This window comes from Lissotriton vulgaris, chromosome 1_1, assembly GCF_964263255.1.
Source record: "Lissotriton vulgaris chromosome 1_1, aLisVul1.2, whole genome shotgun sequence".
Taxonomy (NCBI): Eukaryota; Metazoa; Chordata; class Amphibia; order Caudata; family Salamandridae; genus Lissotriton; species Lissotriton vulgaris.
Window position 1 is genome coordinate 943,814,269 of NC_141685.1, and position 20,541 is coordinate 943,834,809.

Sequence of the window (20,541 nt, forward strand, 5' to 3'; positions counted from 1 at the left end):
TCAATTTCCACTGATCTAACAGTAGAACGGGTAGCACCAGTGTCCACAAGAAAAGTGATATCCTTATCATTCACTTTACCATTTACAAATGGACCTGACTGATCTACCTCAAGAGTGGCTTCAATTACACACTCTTCTTCCCCTCTCAGGCACCGTCATGAAAAATCTTCTGAATCACTGCTCTCATTTTCTTTAAACCAGAACGGTTGAGAAACATTCGACATGTTTTGTGATCTTTTTACCTGTCCAGCTCCGCAGAAACCTGTTTCCGGATTGTATCTCTGTATATTGCTGCAATTTGGTAAAGGTGGCTGTGGAATTTGGCCTTGCTGAATGAATTGATTCTGCTGCTGATTCACTAACTGTCGCTGTAGCTGTTGCTGCTGACTTATTTAATTTAACTGTCGCTGAAGCTGTTGCTGTTGCTGCTGATTTATATCATTCTGCATCTGTGGATTTAATGATGAATTCTTTAAATTTCTGGGTGGATTTTTACACTCTCGCTTCCAGTGTCCAATTTCCCCGCAATTAAACCAGGGTAGCTTTTGTTTTAACTCTTCAATGTTTATATTAAATTTTGGCTTGTTTGTAAAATTTCCCTTAAACTTGCCAGGATTCTGATTCTGATTCTGCTGAAAACCTTTATTTTCTAAAGCTGCTATCTGTTGCTCAGCTACCTTCACTTGTGCCCACATTGCCTTTTCCTTGAGTTTCTTTTGTTTTGCATCTATTTCATCACTGCAATATTTTGCTTTTCTCAGGATGTCATCAACTGAAAGAGCTTGCCAACCTACAATTCCTGTCCTAATCATGTCCCCAATTTCAGGTCTCAGGCCATAAACAAATCTGTAAATAAAGTGGCTCATGTCACTTTCACTTAATTTTTCATAGCCACTGTATTGTTTAAATACCAGAAGCAATCTTTTATAATAAGAATGAACTGATTCTTTTGGTTCCTGGTTAGTTCTGTCAATTTTAACCCAGTCCACTTCCTTCGCAGGGATTTTGTCTTTTAACCAAACTATTACTTTGTCATAATAATCCATGACAGTATCTGAAGGAGCGCCTGTTACTTTATGCCTTTGTGGTTCCTCTTTCGGCCAGCCCACTGAAATTTTGCATTCTGTCCAGAGATCTGACGGGACAACAATGTCAAAGAAACCGTCAAGATCAACCCACAGAACTTTGGAAACTTTAATAAACCTGTCTACCTGACGATACCATTCCACTGGCTTTTCTCTGAGTCTGGGAAAATCATTCGTAAATAATAATATATCCTGTCTTGTCCATGGAACATGAACATAACCTCCACCAGCTATTTCTCTCATTGGGAATTCACCAAAAACTTCTCCCCTGTCCTTCTTTTCTTCTCTTTTCTTTGTCCATTTAACTCTCCATTTACTTAAATCACCTAATCGTTTCAGGAACACAATAAATTTTTTAAATGAGTTATTCTTCCTGTAGTATTAAGATTTTCTATGTCCCTTTCAGAAAAATCCACTCTGTAATGCTTTTGTAATTGTTTTTGACGAGTCAAATCTATTTCCAATTCAGCAGCCACCTCTTCAAACTGATCATATTTATTCTTTGTTTTCCACTGAATACTTTTACATATAAAAAGCAATTCATCATCCTGATATTGTTTCAAACAATCAGTACCAATTGTGCCAATAATCAATTCCTCTAAATCTGCCTTTAGTTTAGCAATATCAAGCTGTCTTGATTCAGGAATTTGTGTTAACTCTGTTCTATTTACAGAGCCAGAATCTGATTCTGCAACTGATGGTGTGACATTTGACAAACTTTGATTTAAAGTTAAATTTGACATTGTTTTATCTTTATGAATTTCTGTTAATTCAGAATAAAACATTTCAGCCACTTTTTGAATTTCCACATTCAAAGGATTTGCTACTAACGACTGCCTTGTTTTATTTTCATCAAAAACTGGGACAACAGGACCAATCGTAACTGGAACTGTTACTGCTTCCATGCTTTTTGTCAATTGTTGAATTAATTCTCCCTTGGCTTTTAAATAATCCGTTATATTTGGTATCTCAGACAGAGTCTTTTTATTACTTTTCTGAACATTATTTCTGGAATTCGAATTTTCTCTTGGGGTCCTTGTCTTGCTTCTTGACCTTTCTCTATCAGGTAATCTCATGAATCTGGGTGACTCCTCAACTTCCTCCCTAGGTGCAGAAGGAGAAACACCTGAAAAACTTCTTGGAGTTGAATGTGAACAACCTGGTTGCTGATATGGCGGAGGACTGTTTAGCATGTCCTCTAAAACTGCATCAAATTCTTGATCTAATTCACCTTTTTCTTGGGAACCCTTTTGATTGGTTTCTAAAACCATTTCTAGTACTGGATATAATCCTTCCTGCATATCTCCTTTCCTCCAACGACGTACTTTTTCCTGATGAGTTTCTTTATATAAACTCCTTGGTGTTCCCCAATTTTCTCGCTCCAGCTCCATCATTTCAATTTCCCATTCAACTAATGCTTCAAATTGAGTGGGTCTGGCTCTTGGTGAAAGAGCCATCATTTTATCTCTTAAATTTCTTAAAACTTTAACATTAAATGACCCATCCTCCGGCCAGGCTAAAACTCCATCATCCCTTGTATATTGCATCCAATTTTCAAACCAGAGAACAGTATGATATCCATATTCTCCTTCCATATATGCTGCGGGTGTTTTATACTTATGAAGTAATTTTCCACCACGCGTTTTAATTTTCTTGTCGGGGGGGAAATACATTTTTAATTTTCTGAACAAATGAAGGCTTTTTCTCTTCTTTATACCAATAACTCATGATTTAAAATGAGTTTATAAACTTCGAAAAAGATCGTAAATAATTTCCTTGTTGTTCCGCTACTCTGACCAATCCATGCGCGAAACACACCAACAAGCCAATGAGGTTAAGCCACGTCACCACCTTGCTCAACCAATAAGAACTCTGTTTTCAGAATCACCCAATCCGCTAACAGCTCAACTTGATCACGTGAGCCAATCAGTGCACTCGGTATGACGTAGGTCAGCCAATCACAGCACAAACCCTGTGACGTACACTGCCGCTGCAGAGAATCTGCGCTTGTCAGTGTCACTCCATAAACTCACCCCTCCCTTACAAAATATTTTCACAGCGTCATTTTAAACAATTCTTTTCGGAAAGATTCAGTTAATAACTACATAAAAAAAAAACATTTGTCCGATTCACTAACAAAGTGATAGTTTTACCAAGCATTCAGAAATTTCACTCGCATGAAATAGACGACGTTATTTTCATTTTAAAATACATTTTTCAGCATTCATACAGAAACCTAACCATTTATACATTAATTCTTCAATCGGACTTTAACCAACTAATGAATCCCTGCTTACGCCAGTAAGAAAAATCTTACCCTTCACACAAGTTCGGAAAATGTTACTACTCTTTTCACATCGAGTTTTAAAACGGGCTCCAAGTCCCTATACTTCAATGTTACTTAGTGATAATTCTGTACCACTATTTTTGAAAACTGAACAAATGAACTGTGTAACTTCACCTGTCACACTACTCTGCCGGCCGGCTCATAGGTTTTTCACACTGCAGGAAAAATCTGATAACAAACATATAACATCTAGACAAAACCTAACATGTGTTGAACATGTATCCTATGTAATTACCATGTAACATGTATGTTACCATAGTAACCGAACTCTGCTACCAGAGAATTGATCCAGCGGGTCTAAAGAAATTCAGTGTCATATATGATTTCTACCCCACGATACTCACCATTATTCACAAATCTATCACTAGGCCCATATTTAGCAGATAACTGTATTTGACCTACTGAATCATATGACCTAATTACTTAAACCTTACACATTCATTAATTAAGTCACATATAAAGGCAATGGATTAACTAATGGTAACACCAGGAAACGATCAAGACCAGCTTGTCATTTTAAAAATCCCTTTTATTAATTTTATTTCATAAAGAAGCCTTAAACTTTATTAGCAGTTTTATTTTTCAAACATTAATCATTATTAGCTCAAAGGGTCATGTAAATTCAATGACTCATCATCAGCATGAGAAAAGCTCAATCAGTTATTTATTATTTACTCCAAAACCTATTTCCCTAACTTAGCTAAAGGAAATGTCCTGTAAGAAAGCAAAATCAAAGAGTCTTACGTGAGAGGGAAAACTGGCAGTGTCTCTGGAGCACAGGATCGATCGAACAGTGCTCTTAGCAAGGGGGCAATTTTTATAGTATTTTCCTATCTAAAACTAACTAAAAGAATACAAATATTCGAGCAGAACAGAATCTCATTGGCTACTGGATGTCATACGAATGCGGTCATCATCCGTTGCTCACATAGCCAAAGTCACTTTTCAAGAGTACTATTGTTCAAGAGTATGACACCGGCAGCTTCCGAAGAAAGCAACATTTAACGAAAGCACAGGCTTCCTCCGTCCGCTCATGATTCTCTGTCTTTCCGCTGCCAAACGACAAGAATGGCCTTGACCAAGGAACAAATTGAACCAAATGTCCTAAGCTTCCACACAGCCTTTGTTTGCAAACCACTCTCCAAGAATAAATGTGAAAATATATTTTTTATTTTCTGCGTAGCTGTGCAAGGCTCACTCTGGTCAGGCCTCAGATGTCATCCATTTTAGAAGTAGGCCTCAAGCCTTTTGCATGCAATGCAATGAGGGTGTCTAGTATGCAAAGAAACACAAGTCAATAATTAATATAAGAAATAATAATTATTCTGTTACCCACCCTTTTCCCACTAAGTTTAACCCATTAGCTAGGTTACCTAATTTTGCATTACAAACAAATAAACAAACACATACACATGGGACGACAATACATAATCAGAAGCACATTTAAAGAATGCACATGCTATTATTTCAAAAACGGCTGCAGTTAATAAATGACAAACAAAAGACAAAGTGAATGTATTAATAAAAGCAAAACGACAAACATAACAAGAGTACAAATGGTTATACCCAGATGTTCATGATGGTGCATTTTAATCTAAGTTGAATCAGTAAACATATATATCATGCAACACACATTAGTAAAAATAAAAATCACGAGAGTTTCATTGGTCACAAACTTTTTAGAAATAAATCTGAAAGTCCGCTCCATCACATCCTTTCTTAAAAATAGTCAAATTGTCCATAAGAATGTATCCACATTCAGCAAAAATCAGCCCATGGCACAAGTTACATCCAGGAATCTCTTATCCTTGGGTAAATTAATTGATTGCCCCTATCCCTAATATCATACTTTTTTCAGACTGGTTCTAATAAAAACTTCCATTGATCTAAAAATCACAGGCAATCAACCGATATATGAGTTAAATCTCCCTTCATATTAAAGCCAAATTTACAGGTTTTGTCTTTGTTTAACAAAGTTTCGTGAACATCCAACATCAAGACTTGGTTTACCCACATCTAAATTTAAGTGGCATCATCACAACTGTACATTAGGTAGTTTCTCCAAGTAAGAAAATATCTCATCCCCCATCCATGAATTCATTGGGAGGGATACAGGTTTCTTCTTCCTTAGGTATATTAAATCCTCATCTCTGGGCACCTGTTTAGTTTCTCTTCTGAGCTCGGATTTACTCACACCTACGTGATCAATGCCACCTATTTTTAATTTCATACAACAGTTTAGGATCCTCCCTTTGACTACTTGTGCCCAGGTTAAAAAACTTTGTAATATATAATTTTTGCATAGTGAAGAGATTTTGGAAGCTTCTCGATAGCTATTCTTATCCAGAATTGTATTATCTCTGTGTATGCTAGGTGAGTCCATCCTGTCAGTCCCGTTTCTATCCTGAATGTCTGTACCTTTGTAGATGGAGAGAGAGAGAGAGTAATCTATTTAAACACCTACCCTCTTCAAGGTTCCGGTTTAATTTCCCTTCGATACTGACCACCTCAACACCGTACTGGAGCTGCGACCTTGATACTCTGGTAGGCTGCCAGCACCAGTCTTAGGGAGTTTAAGAACCATATCCCAGATATTTATATTTTTTGACTGTCTCAATTTTAACTTTATTTATGGCCCAAACCGACCTTCTTCTCTTCTTTCCTATTGGAAGCACTTTTGTCTTTTCCATATTAACTCCTAGTTTTTTCTTCCTACAATAGTCTGAGAAGACACCTAGTTTCCTCTGTCGGTCAATTTCTGTCAAATCAAAGTTTACTAGATCATCCGCATTATACGCAACTTGCAATCATGTCATTCATTTTGGGGATGAAGCTATTCGATTGGCTTCGGAGTTTTGGTAGATCAGCCAAAAATAAAGACAACGGGCCCGATTCACAGAACAAACTTAAGACAAAATCCTAAACTTACTACCATTTTGGTATTCACAGAAGGCACTTACTCATTTTGGTATTCACAGAAGGCACTTACTCATTGCGGTATTCACAGAAGTTAGGAGTCCTAACTTTAGGATTCCTAAATGCCTTCTGTGAATACCGAAAGTCTTAAAGCTAGGATTTTTCTCAGTTTAGGAGTAGTGTAGTTAGGACTCCTAACTTTAGGGCTCCCTCGCTAGGAGTTCATCTCGAGATCAAGACAAGTCCTTCGTTCTCTTACATCAGGTAGTGGGGTTGGCTTTATCCTAAGGGGATTCTTGGCAATACACCTACATGTTTACACTTAGGTACATCTAGTTAGGGTTCGCATCGTAGAAGTACAAATTATTACTGACATGTATTCATGTGCCTGCATATAGTCATTGTTTTAGCACTATGGTAGAATTCTACCTTTTCTTTACTCTGTTAATGCTAATAATCGTTTTGGCTCCTGGCAACATTCGGGCATGGACAGGTGAAGGCGGGCTTGCCTTTGGCACTCCATCGGCACACTGGTGGCGCACCCGCTCCACACGACCGCTGCACATCGGCACCATAATCTGCTTACGTAGGTAGACAGGTGGGAAGCACCTAGACCACTACCCATCAAAATGGCCAAAACGAGTAGGAAGTGGAAACTATGAGCTCCCTCAGCTCAATCAGCTACAAACATGCTGTGGCAGACCGGGGAGTAGAGGAAGTGTCGCAAGTGTGTGCTCCGCCAAGGCAGAAGAATTAACAGTGAGTGCCACCATTTAGGCCCCTAAAGAATAGTGCTCCCAAACTCCGAGGATTGTACCCATTTAAAAACGGTAAAACACACAAGTAAAACCAAGTCAGATTTTGCTCACTCTGGCTATTGTGGAGAAAAGCGCATTTTTAGAGTGCGAGGTGTAAGCCTTGTTACTGCTGATCCACCTCAATGAGTCTCTGCTTCTTTAGTGGGTGTACGGACTGCATGACAGTGCAACCAGCATTGAATTTAGAGAGGTGGAGAGGTCCTGAGACTAATAGAGACATACCACTACCCTATTTTGTCCAGTTTGCTAAGAGACCTGTTATGTGGAAGTGCCCAATCATTAGTGACAGCTTTAAACAATAAAATAATTATCTTTATCATAAAAATAATTATTTACAAAAAATAAGCCTTCTAAAATTTAACAAGTATGAATATTAAATTAATTAAAAAAGGTAAAAAAATCAATCATACCCACAAAATATCACACAACCCATTCAACATATTTTCTAAAGACAATTACGTTATATATTAGTTATCAATGAAAATGCTAGAACAAAAAATAAATGATTTATAATTGAATATTTAACTTAATTAACATATTAATCAATTAACACCAATTATAATTCCCCAATAAACACCCCAACCCGAACTTGGAAATGAATACATAAATACAATGAATAAACCATCAAACAATAAATAATAATCTTAGTATATTAAGTAATCAAGAAATACATTATTCAAATAATATTACAACTTTACCTACTCAATCATCCAATAAACCCCACAACTTACACTAAAAAAATATAAACATATAAAATATAATACAGCATTAAACAAATGAATACAAATTGGTATATATTTTGTAAAAATAAAAAATTAATACATTAAGATTCATCAAATTGTTATTAATAAAAAAACTCTAACCACTCAATACCGAACATCCCAATAAACTTAAAATTCTAAATAAAAACGTGATAAATAATTTTACAAATATTAACCATTTACCAGAAAATGTAACCATAATAACATTAATCTAATATAAATAAATGAGAGCTACCCAATCCCACAAAAAACCCTACAGCCCGACAAAATACACATAACACTAATATCTATTTTGAAAACGAAGAATTTTGCAATACATGTTATAAAATAAAAAAAAACATGAAGCAATATAATTAAAGACCCCAAAACAATGTTAAAGTAAATAATATTGTAAAGTTTGCAACATAATAATTTTGAGCCCTCAATATTTTGTAGTCAACGATATTTTGAGCATGATATTAAGGTCATATTTTTCAGTTGATATTTCCCTAAATATTTCAGTTGATATTTTAGTCGAACACCTTTCCAGCATCATTTTGCAGATGAAGGTATACCACAGATGCTGTCAACTGTTCTGGTTCTCCATCATCCCATTCCATGGAAAGTGAAGGAGGTCTAGGACTTCAAATAGCTACCCTGGTGCCCTGTTGTGAAAAAAGAACAGAGCGCGAGCAGCTGTTAGCTTCCTCTGGCATCGCTTGGCAACGGTTATGTGGTAATCATATTCCACTCTAGACAAGGTGGAAGGCCAGGAAGCCAATAAAACATTAACATGGATTCTACCCACTGTTGGGCAAGGCACGGGAGTGATGTGGAACAAGAATATCACACCCGCAGGTAAATGGAAGGAGTGTAACCCAACAATAATGCCCCCTATTTAGGCATGGCAGGAAGGGGAAAGTCATACAATGCCCCCTATCCTTGGGTAATGGGCAAGATAGAGAGAGGAAGCAATATCCTGTTTGTAGTTTGGCAAGCCAAAGGGAAAGTTCCCCTGTTCCTTGGGCGAAGCAGGGGCGGGTGCATTGTCTTAGAACACTGATGCTCATTAAAGATGGCGCCACTGGACTCAAAATGCATCTCATTAGTGAGGTACCTCAAGGCCGAAACTCACTTGGGTTTATTTGTGATACCACCTGAGGGCACTTGGCCTTGCAGTTGACGCTGGACATGGTGCCATAGTAGGGAGAAAAATCAATGGACTAGAATGAGCCTCAAGCTATTGCCAGTGACTGAGAGTTTTGCTAGAATTCCACGTACCATGTTTGTATTAACTTTGATGCCCTTATGTTGACACAGATGCCTAGAGCGGTACAAAAGGGGGTGATATTGGACGTCCATCACCACCCCTTTTTGAACCGCTTTTGGCCGTCATAAGTGTGGCAGGGTATGCTCAGACGTGAGTCCCTTGCTCACTTTGCCACTGGATTCAAGCAAGCCAGTCCAGGGAAGACATGGCTTGGCAGTTTGGGCTGGACTATTCCCATGAGGCACAGGGTCAGACTGATTTGCATATAGCCATGTCTGAACTAGGGTGGCAGAGTGGGCTAAAGAACGGTGATGGATCAAATCCAGATCTTTTGACTGGGTCTTAGTGTTTGATTGATTCAGATGCTCCGTCCATCACCACCCCCTTTTGTACCGCTTTTGGCCGCCATAAGTGTGGCAGGGTATGCTCAGACGTGAGTCCCTTGCTCACTTTGCCACTGGATTCAAGCAAGCCGGGCTGAAGATGGCTGGAATGCCAGAAACTGGTCCTCGGAAGCTTGTTTCCGGTCCAGGGAAGACATGGCTTGGCAATTTGGGCTGGACTGTTCCCATGAGGCACAGGTTCAGACTAATTTGCATATAGCCATGTCTGAACTGGGGTGGCAGAGTGGGCTAAAGAACGGTGATGGATCAAACCCAGATCTTTTGTCTGGGTGTGAGTGTTTGATTGATTCAGATGCTCCGTCCATCACCACCCCCTTTTGTACCGCTTTTGGCCGCCATAAGTGTGGCAGGGTATGCTCAGAAGTGAGTCCCTTGCTCACTTTGCCACTGGATTCAAGCAAGCTGGGCTGAAGACGGCTGGAATGCCAGAAACCGGTCCCCGGAAGCTTGTTTCCGGTCCAGGGAAGACATGGCTTGGCAGTTCGGGCTGGACTGTTCCCATGAGGCACAGGGTCAGACTGATTTGCATATAGCCATGTCTGAACTGGGGTGGCAGAGTGGGCTAAAGAACGGTGATGGATCAAACCCATATCTTTTGACTGGGTGTGAGTGTTTGATTGATTCAGATGCTCCGTCCATCACTACGCCCTTTTGTACCACTTTTGACCGCCATAAGTGTGGTAGGGTATGCTCAGACGTGAGTCCCTTTCTCACTTTGCCACTGGATTCAAGCAAGCCAGGCTGAAGCCGGCTAGAATGCCAGAAACCGGTCCTCGGAAGCTTGTTTCCGGTCCAGGGAAGACATGGCTTGTCAGTTCGGGCTGGACTGTTCCCATGAGGCACAGGGTCAGACTGATTTGCATATAGCCATGTCTGAACTGGGGTGGCAGAGTGGGCTAAAGAATGGTGATGGATCAAACCCAGATCTTTTGACTGGGTGTGAGTGTTTGATTGATTCAGATGCTCCATCCATCACCACCCCTTTTGTACCGCTTTTGGCCGCCATAAGTGTGGCAGGGTATGCTCAGACTGGAGTCCCTTGCTCACTTTGCCACTGGATTCAAGCAATCCGGGCTGAAGATGGCTGGAATGCCAGAAACCGGTCCTCGGAAGCTTGTTTCTGGTCCAGGGAAGACATGGCTTGGCAGTTCGGGCTGGACTGTTCCCATGAGGCACAGGGTCAGACTGATTTGCATATTGCCATGTCTGAACTGGGGTGGCAGAGTGGGCTAAAGAACGGTGATGGATCAAACCCAGATCTTTTGACTGGGTGTGAGTGTTTGAATGATTCAGATGCTCCGTCCATCACCACCCCCTTTTGTACCACTTTTGGCCGCCATAAGTGTGGCAGGGTATGCTCAGACGTGAGTCCCTTGCTCACTTTGCCGCTGGATTCAAGCAAGCCGGGCTGAAGACGGCTGGAATACCAGAAACCGGTCGTCGGAAGCTTGTTTCCGGTCCAGGGAAGACATGGCTTGGCAGTTCGGGCTGGACTGTTCCCATGAGGCTTAGGGTCAGACTGATTTGCATATAGCCATGTCTGAACTGGGGTGGCAGAGTGGGCTAAAGAACGGTGATGGATCAAACCCAGATCTTTTGACTGGGTGTGAGTGTTTGATTGATTCAGATGCTCCGTCCATCACCACCCCCTTTTGTACCACATATGCCTAGAGGCAGGGCTCCCATTCACTGAGCCACATGATTCAGGCTGCATATCGTTTGATTCAATGAGTCTGGAACTAACCTGGGGTTGTTTGGGTTTCTTCCAGTGCTTAATTTGACCACTGGTTACAGGTGGGACCCCAGCACTTACTTTTGAGCAACCACACCTTTTTTAAATCAGATTTTGACCAGGAAGGAACACACAAGTGAAAAACACTAAAGGAGGAACAAATGAGGAAGAGGAGAAAGCCATAAAAACTTTTTGGCCCGACATTTAATATTTTATGAATGAAGCACTAGTATCATTTCATCCCTGGAAGGGTACTCGCTTTGTCATACGGCTGCACTGTTTTTGTTGAAGCAGGACCAAGTCTGGTTTGCACATGGTAGGAAAAAATGATGGACTTTCAACTAGAGCAATTATGAATGGTTGGAGGTTCTGTAAGATTTCCACCAATCTTGTTGACTTTGATGCTTGTGACTATCTAACTTTATTTAACTTTCTGAATTCCCGAAAATATTGTTAGCGCTAGTTATGCTATTCATGGGTCATGTGTGGCTGGGTAAAGGATTGCACCATTACAATTCTTTTAAACTGATGCTATCAATACTTAGTAATTCCAAGGACCATTCACAGTCCTTTCTGAGTGAGCAACTGACCCCTAGAGGGAGGGTGTCATATCCCAGGAGATTCAGGCTTATTAATGTTTGGCATTCCATTCAGAGGACACTGATTTTCTGCAAAACAGGGGTTGGTTTGAAACTACTAATAAACAGTAAATGTCACTGTAAAAACTAGCTAAGGTTCACAACACGTGAACAGTGTCTGTAATACAAGCCAGCAAAAGGCAAGAAATACAGAAGTTAAGGTAGTAAGTTAACCTTTTTTCATTTTGCCTTCCTCCTGTGTTTTTTGTCTGACCTGTTTTTGTTGGCATTAAGACTCTGGGCACTTTCCCGTTGCTATTCAGTGCTAACGTGCATGTGCTCTCTCCTTTAAACATTTTATGATTGGTCAACACCTGTTTGGCACATTTAATTTACTTGTAAGTCACTTGTACAGTGGTATCCCATATACAGAGGGCCCGTAAATTAAAAGCTACTGGCGGGCCAGCACTGCTGCTTGCACCTCCCACAGAAGTAGCCTTCCAAATCTGTCTCAGGCCTCTGCCACTGCAGGGCCTGCATGTGCAGTTTACTGCCATAGTGACTTGTCATTTAAATGTATTTGCCAAGCCTGAAAACTCCCCGTTACTACATATAGGTCACCCTTAAGGTAGGCCCTAGGTAGTTCTATGGGCAGGGTGCTGTGTAGGTAAAAGGTAGGACATGTGCCTTGATTGTGTGGGATATCCTGTTAGTGACAAAAGCCTATTTGGTTTCTTCCTGCTGTGAGTGCTGCTACTCTCATTCGGTTTGCATTTGGATTTCCCTGATATTTTTTGTTTTAGTTTTAATTCCTGATTTGGAAGGAGCAGTGCTGCCATGTTCAGTTCGTTTAGAATAGTGGTGAAAAATTATGTTTATTGGTGTAAGTGGATTTTTTATTACCATTATATAAATGCCACTTTTTGAAAGTGCAAAAAGAGCAAATGATGGACAGAATGCAGAACAATGCCATACATTCACCCCAGTACAGAGATCTGGGCCTAAATCAATTGTTCTTTTGCTCACCATGCCATTCCAGTTTGGACCCAGCCATATGCAAATCAGTCTTGACCCTGCGCCCAATGGGAACAGTCCAGCCCGAACTGCCCGGCCAGGTCCTCCCTGGACTGGAAACAAGCATCCTAGGACCGGTTTCGAGCTTTCAGCCCTGATCGGCCAGGATAGCTTGACTCCAGTGGCATGGAGAGCATGGGACCAGCGTCTGGGCATACCTGTCCCACTCAGGGTGACAAATGCAAAAAGAACAAATGATAGACAGAATGCAGACAATGTCATACATTCACCCCAGTACAGGGGTGCCACTGGAAGAAAGCAATCCTGTGTGTGTTGATGATGGTTATTAGTGGGCTATGTATTACTGGTGAAACTGGAAGTTGATATTTGGTGATCCATGTGTTTATTGTGCTATATGATGCGTCATGGATTTTCACATTACTTGCACTAATGTAGCAATTCATGTTCTCTTCCTTACCTGACTGCTTCAGGTTTTGTGATCTCTTGAAGGCGAATCTCGGTTCTTCCAGGATCATGTCCCCTGTGTTGAGAATACCCCAGTGGTGTTTGATCGTGTTCCTGATCTTATTGGATAGTGGGGTAAAGGTGGTCACACAGGACCACCTTTACCCCACTATCCTGGAAGAACCGAGATTCGCCTTCAAGAGATCACAAAACCTGAAGGACATCCTTATCAGCACAAGGCCCAAGAGTGTCAGGAAAGAAACCCAACAAACCCTTTGGCATTTGCCCCCCGTGACGGGCCATTACCACTGTGGCATGTGTGGGGTCTGCAGGTACACCATGACACTGAAGACCATACAGCTTTCTGAGACTTTCAAATGGGAGCTCAGACATCACACCAATTGCAACACATCACATTGCATATACATGCTTACTTGCCCGTGTGGCTTACAGTACATCGGGATGACAACCCGCCCCATCAAAACCCGCATCACCGAGCATCGCAGCAATTTCCGCTGCAAGAAGACACATACAAAAATGTGTAAACACTACGTAGATTCCAACCACAATGAAGACTCTTTGAAGTGGGTAGTTTTAGAATCCAGCCCAAACTGCCCCAAAAATGCCCTTTTCCGCAAGGAACAAAGATGGGTACACCGACTGTCTTCTGATAAACATGGCCTTAATGAAGACATTCCTTGGCACTCACTTTGAATCATCCTGTTCCATTTTTCGTACCGTGGTCACTCTTATCCCTTTGTTCCCACACCTGACAATGGAGAAACATCCAGTGTAAATACAACAATTAATTTAATTCTCCCTTGTTGTCACTACAACTCCCACTGGCCTTGACATACATGTCATCATCGGGTTTCAGCCACCAACACACCAGGGTCCGCCTGCCTAAAAAAGTCCTACACATGACCGATAGACCCTCACACCAAGCCAAAGGATCAACAATGTCTCTCCACGACAGATTTGCAGCCCATTACAACATGGCCGCCACATTGAGAACCGACACCAAGCCGGGCGGGTATTCCGATATACACGCAGTAACTCATTGGGCATGCTTTTTGATTTATACGGGGCCATTCCTTTCCCCCTAGTTTTCCCATATTAAGGCCCACTAGAGCAAATCACTGGTCGCTACAAACTTAAGTAATTGGCGATATAAGACTTCCTAACCATTACAAAATGGCCGCCACATTCCCGGCGTTTGTCATGTGATTGTACACAGGATCGACACTGTCTCTCCACGACAGATTTGCAGCCCATTACATCATGGCCGCCACATTGAGAACCGACACCAAGCCGGGCGGGTATTCCAATATACACGCAGTAACTCATTGGGCATGCTTTTTGATTTATACGGGGCCATTCCTTTCCCCCTAGTTTTCCCATATTAAGGCCCACTAGAGCAAATCACTGGTCGCTACAAACTCAAGTAATGGGCGATACAACACTTCCTAACCATTACAAAATGGCCGCCACATTCCCGGCGGTTGTCATGTGATTTTACACAGTAGGCGGCGACGCGTCTGTGCGCTCCGGCTTGTTTGTTTTGTTTAAATAACCCCGACCGCCGAGCTCTCTTATCTACTCGAGCTCGGCGGAAATGGGTAGGTCTCCCCACACGGACACAGGCTAATCGAGGTGAGTGCCACCGCTTGATGCAGGAGAAGGGAGGTCATAACTTTTTTCCTAGAGAAGTATTTTGTTAGCGCTTTTCACTTAGAAGCGCTACTTATGTACCCCCTTGTAGCTATATCTAATGGGCTCACCCCTGATGTTCTATCCCGCCGACCCCTCATGTGGCATATAGTCCCTGACCAATAGGTGAGTAGGAAGCTTGTAGTCTATAATTACAGCACTTGTCAGGCCACAGTGTGAATTAGTCTTTGCCTAACCACAGTGTTATACAATCGGTGCTTTTATCACACGAACTGCTCATTATATGACACTGAATGGGCAGTACACCCCTCCTTGACTGCTGCATTTTAACCATTGTTTTTAAACACCACCCTTGTTCCACCATAGCCCCCCTCACATACTCAGTGATTGTGTGTGCTCCCCACAATGCACGTTGCACGCTCAATATTTCCAGGCATGCATTGGTTGTGCTTAATAGTTCACAGTACCGCCAGCATGCCACATTTTCTACATGCCCTGGCATTGACGTGACTTGTTTTGGTTTACTGTAAATACGTATTAACCATTGTTTCTTTTCTCTATGTATAGGCATAGGAGATTCCACAGAGGTAACATACACCACACACATGACACTAGCATGTTGTCCTTTTCCTCACTTTTGTAAGGTCCTGATGAATCGCGGGTGACTTTACCCCTAGCGAGAAACATGTCGACCACTTTCACTTCTAGTCTTCTCTAGGGTCTCTCGACCTAACTTGTTGACACCTAGCGAGCTAGTCCCACATTTTAACTGCAGCTAGGGGACCCCCAGAATAAAGTTAATTCTGGTACCCCTTGCTACATTTTAATAACCACATCATTACAACACACCATCCTGCCCACACACCCCCACTTCATCATAAGGCTGTTGGATAAAAAGATCTCCGCCAAAGAGCCCCTCTTGAGGTGAGCCCGTCGGGGATTGCACCGCCTCCCCGACGAGGAGCAAACGCCAATGATGAAGCATGACACCCTTCTGGGTGTGTGAGGCAAATACATCCAACATAATGGATGCCCCAGGGTGTCATTCAAACACCTTTGGTCACGCCAGCTAAAACCCACCCCCACCCCCCCCCCCCCCTATCTCTCCACAGGAACAGTTCAGCAACCCTTCTCTTGCATCTTCTGTACTAGATACGGACACAAGCTGTTACTGGACCTTCCACCACTCTGAGTGGTAATTAGTGTCCGTTGATCAAGTGATCAATTGTCCTCCCTCCTTTTTGATAAAAACCCTGCAATGTATTCAGTATTGGGCAGGGTGAAGGGGGATTCCGCATCCTTGGTCTCCTTCAAGCTTGTATTTACAGTCACCATAGTAATTTGGTGCAATGCATGGTTCCAAGTTTTATATTTTCCGGCGCCGACTCTGGCTTATTTTTTGCGCTGTTTAAATTCTATTGTAGTATTTCTGATTCAAGATCCAGAATAGGTATTGATCAGTTTGATGAGCTTAATGGAAAGTTTTCTATAGGTGTTCCCGTCAATTTCTTTATGTATGTTTGGGCAGGGGATTTTAACATCCCTGTGTGTAAATACAACAAAAATACAACAATGAGTCGGTCTGTGGTCTTGTTGATACGAGAGGTGCCGATCTTATTCACTTTGAACACACTTTTGCAGATGTTCCCCTATGCAACATCCTCAGTAGTTCCACAAATGCTTTCTTGACTTCCATGTTTTCCATAATTAACCACAATTTGGAGCGATTCACCATATCGAAAGCACTGTAGAGGTCCATAAATGTCATATGAACAGCCACTCTCCTAGCTATAGTGAACTTCCCCAAGGTAAGATAAAGGTTAAAGAATTGCTCTACTGTACCAAAACCAGGATGAAAACCAAATGAAAAATCAGTCAGGATGTGGTGTTCCTCAGCCCACAACTCCATTCTTGTTGCTAATCCTCAACTCAAGATTTTAGTGGTCAAATTCAGTAAGGAAATGGGGCCTGTAGCAGGAAGGATAGTTTCTATTCCCATCTTTAAAGTTGGGTATAATTACAGCTTCTCTCTAGGAACCAATATTTGGGCTAACAATAGCTGCTCTCAGCAAATTAGTTAAAATTGAGTTGCCCCCCAAGGTAGATGTGCACATGGGGGCACAAGAAGGCAGCTGTCCAAGAATGCGCGGTGCAGCTGCTGCACTTGCTGGGGTATCGACATCTGGCATGCCACGCCCGCTGGTGCGGCTGCTTCACTGCAATGCATTGAGATGATCAGCATAGGCTGAGGGCTGCCAGCTGGTCTGGTCTTCACTGTGGCAACGTGGAGTGCCGGCCCTGTAGACCAGATGCACCTCCAGGCCCACTAGCAGTCATCATGGTGCTCTCCGCACACTCCTTTCACTGTTCTCCCCCAGAGTTTGGGCCCCATCCACTGGCAGTCATCAGCATTGCCTGGCAAAGCAGGTGCTCCAGTCTGGGCTTCTTATTGGCTTTTCTGGTGGTTGCTTAGCCACCAGCACTCCAGAAGTCCGCATTGATGCCAGCCAGGCAGCTGCACCCTGCTACTCTCTAGACCTTTCCCTCAGCCCGGGGAGGTATTCCAAAGGAACTGGAGTGTCACTTGTTTTCCCAGAGTGGCTCACAAACTCCTCCTGAACCTGTTGGCTGCCTTCGACACGGTCTGCCATCACACTCTAAAGACACGCCTCCTAGAAGCCGGAATCCAAGAGAAGGCCCTTGACTGGACCACGTCCTTCCTCTCCAGCAGAACCCAGAGCGTCCGCCTCTCACCCTTCCGATCCGAAGCCAACAACGTCATCTGTGGCATCCCCCAGGGCTCATCCCTCAGCCCCCCCTCGCACAAGTGGCCCGCCAGCACTACCTGAACATCATCTCCCACGCCGACAACACCCAGCTCATCATCTCCCTCATCAAGGACCCACACACCTCCAAAACCAACTCCACGAGTTAATGAAGGCCGTCGCCGACTGGAAGAGGAGCAACCGTCTGAAGCTGAACTCGGACAAGACGGAGGTACTCATTCTCGGACCTACCCCCTCAGCCTGGGACGACTCCTGGTGGCATAGCACACTGGGAACAGCACCAACACCCACCGACCATGCACACAACCTAGGATTCATCCTCGACTCCTCCCTCTCCATGGCTAAGCAGGTCAACGCCATCTCCTCCTCCTGCTACAACACCCTCCACATGCTCTGCAGGATCTACAAGTGGATCCCGACTGAAACAAGAAGAACGGTGGCACAGGCCCTCGTCAGCAGCAGACTGGACTACGGCAAAGCACTCTATGCAGGAATCCCAGCTAAACACCTACAGTGACTACAACGCATCCAAAACGCCTCCGCTTGACTAATCGTCAACGTCCCCCACCGCAGCCACATCATCCCCTCACCTGAGAGACCTACACTGGCTCCCTGTCGACAAGAGGGTCACATTCAAGCTCCTCACCCTCTCTCACAAAGCACTCCACAACGCCGGACAAGCCTACCTTAACAGCAGACTCAGCTCCTACACCCCCACGCGCCAGCTCCGCTCCGCGAGCCTCACCCTCGCCGCTGTCCCCCGCATCTAACGAACGACCTCTGGTGGCAGATCCTTCTCCTACCTCGCCGCCAAGACCTGGAACACCTTCCCTACCCACATACGGCAGACCCAAGACCTACTCGCCTTCAGAAGACTCATTAAGACCTGGCTCTTCGAGCAGTAGCAGCACCCCCTCCCCTCAGCGCCTTGAGACCCTCACGGGTAAGTAACGCGCTCTACAAGAACTCTGATTGATTGATTGATTGATGAGGAAGTACACATGAGTATCAGGGAATTCTTTTATAGTAGATAAAACCAAAAATAACCACCGCTCCACGTTCACTACAAGAAAGCCTCAATAACGTTCTTACCTTGCACTTTTCTTTTACTTTTGAATTAAAGATAAAGAACAGTCCAGGCCTTCTCCTACAAGAGCTGCAACTGCAGGCCAACCCACCCTCACACAACCGGCACAGTGCTTTTCACACAACTCTTCAGCCCTCCTTTTAGGCAGGTTACTTTGTTATCCAGCAAGGATCAGGTGAAGTCCTTTATATCCCTGAGACTTCCAACAGGAGGCAGCACACACAAGCCGTTGGAGATTCACTTTACAAGCAGGATACCACTTCAGGGCAAAAAGAGTCAGCCCTTTTCCTCCACCACAGACAGAAGCAGCAACTGCAGGCCAACCCAAACCTCACTCAGAAAAGGCTGCTCTCCTCACACAGTCCTTCCAGGTCTATTCAGTCCAGCTATGAGTAACCCCCCGTGACTGTCTAGAGGAAGTGCAAATCCCCAGCTCCTGTCTCTCCAAACCCAGATGCTGAATACACAAACAGACAGAGGCAGACAGGATTGTTAAGTAAGAAAATGCCCACTTTCTAAAAGTTGGTACACAAAGGAGTTAGGTCCTTATCGGGACTGAGGGTGGGCTGGACCGTTATACTGGAGAAGACAAATAAGATGCCCAAACCCTCGTATCTTAATGATACAACTAACACAGATCATTAAACATTAATTTAATGTTTAATGATCTGTGTTAACTGGATGTATTCTTGATTTATGTTTTTTTTGTCAAAATTGCTCGGTGTTGTAATGTTATAAATGTATATCTCTTTTTGCCTAAAAAGAATAAAAAAAGTATAAAAAAATACGAGTGATGGGTATAAATAAAAGTACCGGACCAGGTCTATGAATTCGCATTTGGTCTTTATGAAATAGTTGTATCATTAAGATACGAGGGTTTGGGCATCTTATTTGTCTTCTCCACTTTCTAAAAGTGGCATTTTGAAGCACAGAATTTAAAAACCACCTCTACCAAAAGGTGCATTAATAAACCCTGAGTTCAGAGAGCCTAATTTTCATTCCTCTCCCATGTCCCTAAGGAAAGTTATCCATGTAACATGTTACAAAGCAACTTCCATGTTAGCCTATAGGACAAATAGCCTTTCAATAGTGAAAAACGAAGTTGGAAGTATTTCACTATCAGGACACTTCACTCACACCAGTACATGTCCTACCTTTCACATTACCCTGTACCCTGCCCACAGGGGTACCTTCGGCCTACATTAGGAGTACCTTATATGTAAGGAATGGGAAGGTTTGGGCCTGGTAAGTGGGAGCACTTACCAGGTCAACATGGCAGTTACAACTGCGTACACAGGCACTGCAGTGGCAGGTCTGAGATACATTTATAGGGCTACTCATGTGGGTGCACAATCAGTGCTGGATAACCAATCATATCACAATTCCTACAGACAGCATATGCACTTTAGCATTGATCAGCAGTGACAAAGTGCCTAGAATCCTATAGCAACGAAAACAGGGTCAGAAAAATAGGAGGCAAAAGGCAAAAGTGTGGAGATAAACCTGCAAAAAGGGCCAGGTCTAACATGAATTACTTTTTTGGAAGATGTGATCGAAACCAGCCCCTTTGATACTCTGGCTTAAGATATGGGATACTCCTGAGGCTGGTTTTACAAAATAAAATCTTA